Here is a 10,236-nt window from a genome sequence, read left to right as displayed (position 1 = left end):
GCACTAGGTCTATCCAATACAATAGGAACAATTTACAGAAGCCAATTAACCTACAAACCTGCACATCTTTTGAATGTGGAAGGAAACCAGTGAACCTGGAGAAAACCCACGCAGTCACAGGGAGAACATCAAAAATCCATACAGACAGCAACTACTTGGCCTTAAGGTAGAATTTTTAAAAGGATGTTTTAACACAGGCACATTTAGACAGATACATGGATAGGACAGGTTTAGAGGAATATGGGCCAAACGCAGGTAGGTGGGACTAGTGCAGATGGGACATGTTGGCCGGTGTGGGCAAGTTGGACTGAAGGGCCTGTTTTCACGCTGTATGACTATGACTCTATGTGCTCTCAATAGTGCACGGCACACTTATTATAAAGAGCAGAACTGTTACACTCAGGGAAAGATATAGAAGATGTGGGTTATTTTCTACCTTGGAAATACTGCCCTGATTGGTTAAAAGGAACTGAGGTGGAGTGGCACCAGTCATGAAATATGAAACCCCATCTAGCCATTATATTGAAAGATCCATCAGGCACTTCATTTCACACAGAGAAGCAGGAGGAAACCATTCAGCCCCTCACGCCTGCTGTTCGTTCTAATTGTGGAGTTATTACAGATCCTGAAATCTTGAGCAAAACACAAAGCAGTGAAGGTTCCCAACCCGAAATGTTATCTGTCCATTCCCACCGCAGATGCTGCCTGACCCATCGAGTTCCTCCAGCTCTCTGTGTATTACCCATTGTGATGGCTCAAGCTGTTTAAAATGTGTAACTGTAGTAGTTGAAGGTATCTCATTTCCATTATTGTTCTGTGATAATTGATGTTAGATAACGAAATGTGTAATCAACAAGCAAGTAAGGTATAAAATAAAGAACTTATTTTATTCCTATCAGAATATGGACTTGGAACGAACTCATCGAGGCAGAAGATATGCGTAGGAAGGAACTGCAGACACTGGTTTATACCAAAGATAGACACAAAATGCTGGAGGAACTCTGCGGGACAGGCAGCATCTTATTCTGAAGAAGGGCCTCAATCCGAATCGTCACCCATTTCTTCTATCCAGGGATGTTGCCTGTCATGCTGAGTTATTCCAGCATTTTGTGTCTATCTTCGAGGCAGAAGATATCTTATGCAAGGAGGCAGAACAATTTTTTTCTACTCAACAATTAATTTATTACTTGGTGAAAGCAATCATAAAATCTATTGCATTATTTCTGACGATGTTTGGAGAGATTACTTCATGACTTCACTGCACCTTGGTGTCAGGATTGTGATGTTTCCAGTTGAGTTAAGAAGGAAGTAGTAGTGCTATATTTTGCATCCTCTAGCTGTGAGTTCTGATTGTATCCCTTGACTGAAGAATTTTGTGTAGACGATAATTACACAGCTCAATGTAGCCTTTACACAACTCCCCAGTAGTTTGTGAACCACCCCATTCCATCTGCTCTTTTTTGCTCTTGCTGTACAATTATCCCTCTCACTCATCTCAGCTGCATTTTGGCACCGAGGGCATGAAATATAGTCTAGATTAAAATACTGGCCGAATAATCATGTTGTATGAGCTGAAAGAATAAGTACTGCTAATTAATTTCTTGATTTTGATTCGGTATGTCTCTAGCTCAATGACAAAGTTTAGTTTAGTTTTGTTAGAGATACAGCTTGGAAAAAGGCCCTTCTGCCCACCGAATCCATGCTGACCATTAATGACCTGTAAACTAGGTATGTTATACCACTTTCACATCGGACTTACAAATACCAACTAGCCTACAAATCTCTGGAGTATTGTGAGAAAACACGCACGCTCACAGGGAGAACATGCAAACTCCATACAGGCAGCACTAGTAGTCAGGATCAAACCCGAGTCTCAGGTACTGTGAGGCAGCAACTCTACTGCTGCGCAACTGTGCCCCCATAATTAATACATATTACAATTTGAGAAATTGGTATATGGCGATCATATAGAATAACAGATTAAAAGAAACATGGAAACAAGTGTTCGGGCCATCGGGTCCATGCATCTATTTTATGTTAGCTTCATTTTATTTTCTCTATATTCCAGTCAACTTCCTGTCCAGATTGGACCACTCACCTACACTCGGAGTAAAGGGCCTGTCCCACGGGCATGCGACCTGCATGCGGCAAGCGCGACCTAAAGGGCCGGTCCCACCAGTATGCGCCTGCATGCGGCAAGCGCGACCTAATGTGGTCACTTGAGCCGTACGGCATGCGGCAAGGGCGACCAAACCAGAAGCGGGAGCCACGCGGAGGTCAAGTGAGTGACACAGTGTCGAGGCAGCTGCGGGCCAGCAGGCCGTTGCCTCTCAGAAGTTTTAAACACGGTCAGTTTTTCGGAGCCCCGTGCGATGTCGGGACCAGCTCCGCCCACTCCATACGGCTCTGGCAATCGAAGTGGGAGGCCGTATGGCTCAAGCGACCATGTTAGATCTCGCTTGCCACATGCAGGTCGCATGCCCGTGGGACCGGCCCTTAATTTACCATAGTCAATTAACCCATCAATAGACACATATTTTGGAAGGAAACGGAACAGCTGAAGAAAACCTACAGCCTGCAAAGTTTACGGATCTACAAAAAGGAAAATGTGCAAACTTCCCAAAGATATCTGCAAAGATCAGGAAATTAACCAAGATTACTGGAGTTGGGAAAAATCAGCTTCATTTGCTGCACAACTGGGCCAACAAATGTCAACAAATTTCTTCAGAATGACACAATTTTTATTAGAATGTAATAGCATTATTCATGTCATTTTGTTTCTCTTTACACCATTGTGCAATGTAATAAAACACTTATTGTTCACTTATTCTGGTCTGGAGGTTTATTTAGCAGTGTCTGTGAATAAAACATATTGAGCAGTATACAACTGTTCTAATGAACATCAGATGAAGAAGAAGCTTTAGAAACTCAAATTTGTGGTGTTGTGAAGGAGATACATAATATTTCACAATTCCTCATGGGTTAGTGCTACAGGAAAAGGCATTACACTTTCCCAAACAGAGACATGTCAACTGAGACTAAGGCCAGATCTTGGGGAGCAGGGTGAAGGGTGTGTAGTGGAAGAGTTAGGGAAGAAAGAGGACTAATGGCCAGAAGCATAGGACAAGACGCAGCAAGCAATGAATCCAGTCTAAAAAAGCAGTTCCAACCTGAAACCATCCACATTTCTCAAGAGATGCTGCCTGATCCGCTGTGTTACTTTGCACTTTGTATCTATCTTCGTAGCAAGCAATGAGTTGTGTTGAGTTAGTAGGGTGAAGGAGGTGCAGGTGGATTTTCAATTAGGATGGAGGTTAGTGCAAGTGGTAATCAGGTAAGGGATTGCGATCAGCAAGCTGTTTACATTTTGCAGAGCTAAAACCTTTATAGCACAGGATAACATTGGTTGCTCAGTTGCCCTTGAACTAATCAGAAAAGGCAGGTATAAAACTGCTGAATAATTTGAGGTACATACTACTAGAAAACTCAATTATTTTCTGAACATTATTTTTTCCTCGTAAGAACACTGAGGGAGCTGAATTTGGCATAGTTACAGATGTTCTCATTTTAATGCAACGTTCAATATTTCAAGCACTGAAGGTTGCTGTGAATGCATTTGATATACTTCAGTTGCCATTGCCACTTCTGTATTAGGGCTGTGCAACATCACATAACATTCCCAGCACACTGCTAGCTCCAGTGGTAAACAAGTTGACATCTGATCAAGGTTCAGGATTCTGAATCCCATGCCTGCTTGCCCCTTGAACTCAAATGCTTTGGTTGGCTGAGTTTTGTCAGCCTTCAGCCAGAATTTTAATAGGAGTGCTGTACGTAGGGGAGATGTTCCTCTTCATTGCAAGGGAGCGTTCATTTGAATCAAGGTGGCAATTACTAATGATCGTGGTGTACAATGTATATCTACAATGTTATACAATGTATAAAAATAATGAAAACCACATCCGAGGATTACAACTCTTTCTGATGTTAGCATGCGATAATTCCTGTCTGAAGAAGACGATTGCTACGATTATTATACAGACTCGACTTGACATGAACTTTACATTTATATATAAATTACGCAGTTTGCACAACACTGGGAGAATTGAAACCAGTAGCCCATGTAATTGGCAATGTTCATTGGCATTTCTATTATTTGATAAAAGTCAGCTATCTGCTAGGGTGCTTTAAAAAGAATAGTAAATGCCAATCTTTGTCAATTCGTGCTTTATGCTGAAGCAAATAAGCAGGCTTAGGTAATAGTTTAACGTTTTTAATTGGTCACTAATCACAAACGGCTTCTTGTTCAGGATATCCTATGGGGAATGAAAGTTGTCCAGATTCTGCAGGAATTTGCTGCAATATAACATTGATTCTCAGGACACAGAGAAATCAGTGAAGTGGTGGAAGGTGCGGTGACTTTAAAAATAGAATGTAATACTTGGATCACTGAATGTTAGAAGCCAGGCAAGGTAAATATTTTATCACTTAACATTATAAAATCTACAGGATCAACAGTCTTTTTTCACTAAATAAAGCATTTGAGAAAGTTATAGTCAAACTAGAAATGGAAAGCAAGCATCGTTAAGTCTGAAAAAGAGTCTCAACCCAAAATGTCACCTATTCCTTTTCTCCAGAGATGCTGCCTGTCCTGCTGAGTTACTCCAGCATTTTGTGTCTATCTTAGGTGTAAACCAGTATTTACAGTTCCTTCCTACACATCCTTAAGTCCATGTTGATTACATAATTGCAGCAACCAACAGCCCAGTAATGCAGATGCATAGCAGTTTTTCCCAGTATCACATAGATGAAAACTGTGGGGGGGGGGGGGGGGGGGGGGGGGGGGACTGGAATGCAGCATTTCCAGAGAATACCAGCTTAAATTACACCAGCAATAGATAGAGTGGCATAGAGCTACGGTATATAACACAGAAAAAGACCCTTACACCCACCTTATCCATCCTAGTTGGTATACTGAGCTAGTCCCATTTGCATGCTTTTGTCCCATAGCCCTCTAAGTCCACCCTAACCACATAAGGATAGGAAATAAGGGCTCTTGAACACACTCCTGAATTTACCTGTTATTTTCCTCTGTGCATTCCATAACACTGCATTGCTGAATTTTGAAAAAGCCTGCTGACAACCTAAATAATCACTTGTCCTGCACAGAGCAATCTTTCAGTGGGCCTGTAAGTGCACAATGAATTGCAAAATCAGACTTCAATTTGTCCTTCAAATATCGTAGTCTTGTTTTTACTTTTGACAGTCGTCAATGAGGCTGGAAGAGACCATGGTTATTTTCATTTTTGTATCCCATGGCTCAGTTTTTCTTCAATATTCTTCCATAGGGATAAAGACTCTTGAAGGACTTTGCTATTCATCTTTGATTCTATAGTGAAAGTATGAGCATATAAATGATAAGCATTACATTATTTTCCTAATAATGATGTCCACAAGAGTACCACTAGGGCAGAGGACTAGTTCATTGAAGACTGGAAATCATGAACTATTCCTAAACATCCAAATCTGTGGAGGCGTAAATCTATTCATGTATGTGAGTATAATTCCAATTATTCAAGTATACAGCAGCTATTGATTACTGTTAAGTAAATCAGAGTTGATGAGGCTCAGCATCAGAGCAGATCATTAAGCAAGTTTAATTTTAATGAAGATGAATTATCACAATACAAGTACAATTATTAGTGCCACGAATCAGAAATGTTGGTGATAAAGGTTGCCTACAAAGCGGAGAATGCAAATGACTATCAACAAAATATCCTCTGCCCAGGACCGCAAGAAATTGCGGAGATTTGGGGATGTAACCCAGTCTATCACACAGCCCAGTTTCCCCACAATTTACTCCATCTACACTTCACGCTGCCTCAGGAAACAGGATAATCAAAAACTTGTCCCAACCCAGTCATTGCTTCTTCTCCCCACTCCTGTTGGGCAGAAGATTGAAAGCAGACTCCACCAAACTCAGGAACAGTTTCTTCCCCTCTGCTATCAGCCTTTTGAACAGTCCGTCCACAAGCTAGGATGCAGACCAATTCTTCTCTAGTTCATTGCAAACATAGCACTTTTTCTCTGCAACTGTTGCTGTAGATGAGGTTAGGCAAGGTGCAACCTCATCTGCTGCATCTGGATGTGAACTCCTGTACATTGATAAGACCAAGGCCAAGTGGATCTCACGGTTGCTAACTCCTCTTCCCATTCCCATACTGACCTTTCCGTACTGGGCCTCCTCCATTGCCAGAGTGAGGCACATGCAAACTGGAAGACAAGTACCTTATATCCCACTTGGTTTGCTTACAATCTGACAGTATGAGCATTAAATCTCCAATTTAGTTAACTGCAATATCCTATCCTCATCCCATAACCCCCCCCCCCCCCCCCCCCCCCCCCCCCCCCCCCCCCCCCCCCCCCCCCCCCCCCCCCCTTCCCTCTCCCCTCCCCTCTATTCCCTGTGCCCCACCTGGACTGGCACCCATTTCTCCCCTCCCCCTCTCCTTCCACCTACATTCTAGATTTACAATTTGCAGCTCTTCAATCCTTTTGCTTCACATCTTCTGTCATTTCATTTCTGGTCTTTCTCTAACCAGTTGCCTCTAAAAAAAAAACTTTCCTCACCTTTATCAACATATTACATGCCAGATTCCTTTCCCAGATCCTTACAAACGGTCTAAAGAAGGGTCCCAACCCAAAATGTCACCTATCCATGCTCTCCAGAGATACCACCTGAACCGCTGAATTACACCAGCACTTTGTGTCTTTTTTTGTAAACCAGCAAATGCAGTTCCTTGTATCTTTCATTTAAGACAGCCTGTTTATAAATTATTGGTAATTTATAGGCATAAATAATTTATTCCAGCCTCTTGTGGTTAGCATTCTAGAGAGCTGGCCCTTCCCCTAATTATCCTGTTTTTGCCCCACATAGGTAACAATGCCTTAAGTCATCCAGGTCCAGCATTGTGAGATTCCATCTCTATACCTCTCTGCATCTTTCTTCACCAAAAAATCCACTCAGAGTAGCAATGTTACAAAATTTTGAGATTTTAAAAATCAAGTCTGCAATTTATCCCATCAGATAAAGCATAACAATAAGTTTAATTTGACACCAAATTCACTTTCATATCTCAATGTTATGGCCATTTTCATACTCGGAAATTAGCATCTTGTTCCCTATTGATTTTCAATGGACATTACAAAAAAGCTGTGATCTTGGATAGTCAAAAGGCTATTTCTTAAGGAAAGATTAACATTTTTAAATAGCCTAAGTGTCCAAATAATATTCACAAATAATTCACAATATAACATGATTTTTATATCTAATTTACATTAATTTATAGGCCAAATGGAAGGAATTTAGTGTTCAATTGCTGTAAATAAATGCCCATTTAAATCGGCTTTATAGTGGGTTTCTGTGAACGCGCTGGTTTAGAATGTTGACATCGCGCTGGATTAGTGCCCTCAAATGCCGAGAAAAATACTGCGGGATATAAAAAGCCCAAAATGAACTACTCGCTATAGATAACTTGATATACAGGGTTATATATATGCCCCATTTAATGTAAAAATAAGGTACATACCTTTAATTGTTTGCTTTATAAAACCCTGGGGCTGCGAGAGGTTGCGGAATCAGATTGTAATTTTAAAATTATTATAACTATATTATCGAGGCCTATAAAACTAATACAGGTGCACAACCTTTTATCCGGTGTTCCAGAAACCGAAAAGCTCCGAAAACCGGCCATTTTTTCCAGATGTCGTCTGCGCACCAAAGCTCGCGTTTGGCGCCAAACTTGACCCAAAATGACCCACGGTCAACCCAGGTCTGTACTACTGTAGCGGCTGCCTCCTCCCCGGAGACCGGGAGACGCTTAAACATCTGTAAATCATTGCTTAAATGTTAGTCAGTTAGTTTGGAGGGCTTTTATGTGAAGGGGGGGGGGGTGAAGGGGGTAAACTTTAATTCTTAGTCCCCTACCTGGTCGGAGAGGCGGGGAGCGGTCAATGCCTTACCGGGTCGCTGTGCAGTAAGCTCCGCAGCGCTGTGGCCGGTCCGGCCGCGGGCGGCGCCAGTTGTAGCTCCGACCCCGGCAACTCTACCCCTGGCTGCGAGGCGCTCCAAATCCAGCGCGGCCCGCGGCCGGACGCCCCAGCTCTGCGAATGTCGGGAGTCGGCGGCATCGCGAGCAATGCCTTACCGGGTCGCCGTGCGGCAAGCTCCGGAGCGCTGTGGCCGCCGACACACAACATCACGGAGCGTCGCTGGATTTGGAGCCGCGCAGCCAGGGGTAGAGTTGCCGGGGTCGGAGCTCCAACCGGCGCCGCCCGCGGCCCGGACGGAGCCCCCAGCTCCGCGGCTCCAAAATCCAGCGACGCTCCGCGAATGTTGGAAGAAGGCGGCCACAGCGCTCCGGAGCTTGCCGCACGGCGACCCGGTAAGGCATTGCCCGCTCCCCGCTGGTATCCCAGCGCTGCGATGCCGCCGACTCCCGACATTCTCGGAGCTGGGACGTCCGGCCGCGGGCCGCGCTGGATTTGGAGCGCCTCGCAGCCAGGGGTAGAGTTGCCGGGGTCGGAGCTACAACTGGCGCCGCCCGCGGCCGGACGGAGCCCCCAGCTCCGCGAGGTTGGGAGTCGCCGACCAGGTAGGGGACTAAGAATTAAAGTTTCCCCCTTCACCCCTACACCACCGCCACCACATAAAATCCCTCCAAACTAACTGACTAACATTTATGCAATGATTCTCCCGGTCTCCGGGGAGGAGGCAGCTGCTCCAGACTTTTCAAGCCGCCCGCGCTACCTACCTAATCTACGCTAAAAATCTTCCATTCTGAAATCCGAAAATGTCCGAAATCCGACAAGTGTCTGGTCCCAAGGCTTTCGGATAAAAGGTTGTGCACCTGTAATACCTTTTGCGACCGGGTCTTGCAGCGATTTTTCGTTAATGATTTACTAGGCTGAACATCTGCGATTAGTACAGCCTAGTAAAAATCACGTTTTAAACCCGCCCCCTACAAACAGCACCAAAATCGCGGACCTGGCTGTGGGCAGATTCCCAATGGCGATTCAGGTAGGTTTTGTAACATACCTACTCAGAGACCAATTTAGAAGCACCTGATATTTCCTCAGGCTCAGCCTCTTTTTTTCTATGCCACTTTATATAATTGCAAGCATTGTCTAAGAGAAGGGTTTTCTTGACAAAGGCCTTTGTTCCCTAATGCCTTGGAGTAAAATTGTGTCTCCTTTTCCTTCACCACAGACCCTCCTTCCCGAAACAGTATAACTTTCAAAACAAAGTGAGCAATGCTGTGGAAAACCAGTTTAAGCAAAATAAAACATTAGCGTCTTATGCACAGGTAATTATGGCTTATGAAGCATGCCTTAACATTCTGAGACCATGCAAGTGTTCAGAATGTTCTCATAAAAATATAACTATTCCCAGTAATTCTATTGAAATTAAAGGGATTTTGAAATGTTCAATACTTCAGTAAATACTGTATAATGGTACTTAAGTAAAAAATGACACTTGTCCCATCAATTTGATAACGCACATTACTGTTAAATTTTGCATACAATGGGAATGTTATGAGCCTCAACAATTGAAAGTTGTTAGATTAATCCAAGCTCTTTTTTTCAAATGTCCTTCATAAGTCCCCCTCTTCCCGCAACCACCAGCTAATTAACAAATAAATGGAGCACAATTAACCAGAGCACTTGGACCATTTATATGAGTCTGAAGAAGGGTATCGACCCTGAAACGTCGCCTATTTCATTCGCTCCATAGATGCTGCCTCACCCGCTGAGTTTCTCCAGCATTTTTATCTATGGTCCATTTCCATAGTCAGAGGCTTGTCTATTAGCATCTCCAGCATGATTTCAATCTTACTCTCTTCTCAGTGACTATTAGGGTCACCACTGGGATGTACTTGTCCTTATCGTGGCACATTAAACCATATTAACATTACAAGCATTTCTTTCTCATTCCCTTGAATTCCTCATCACCCTTCCTGAATTATCCGTGGACTTTGACGTGCTTAATCACACTATTCCTTTCTTAAACCTCACTGCCATTATACATCTGGGTGACACTTCAGTGGAAGGTATCACAGTGTATGATACTTAATCAGACAATTTTTACCAATGTTTTATTGTCCAATCCGACCTCTATCTCGCCTCATCTAATGCTGAAACTATCTTCCCTGCCTTTTGTTTTATCTGGTATTAACTATT

The sequence above is a fragment of the Leucoraja erinacea genome, chromosome 11 (assembly GCF_028641065.1).
Source record: "Leucoraja erinacea ecotype New England chromosome 11, Leri_hhj_1, whole genome shotgun sequence".
In the NCBI taxonomy this organism is placed as follows: Eukaryota; Metazoa; Chordata; class Chondrichthyes; order Rajiformes; family Rajidae; genus Leucoraja; species Leucoraja erinaceus.
This window is presented reverse-complemented; position numbering follows the sequence as displayed.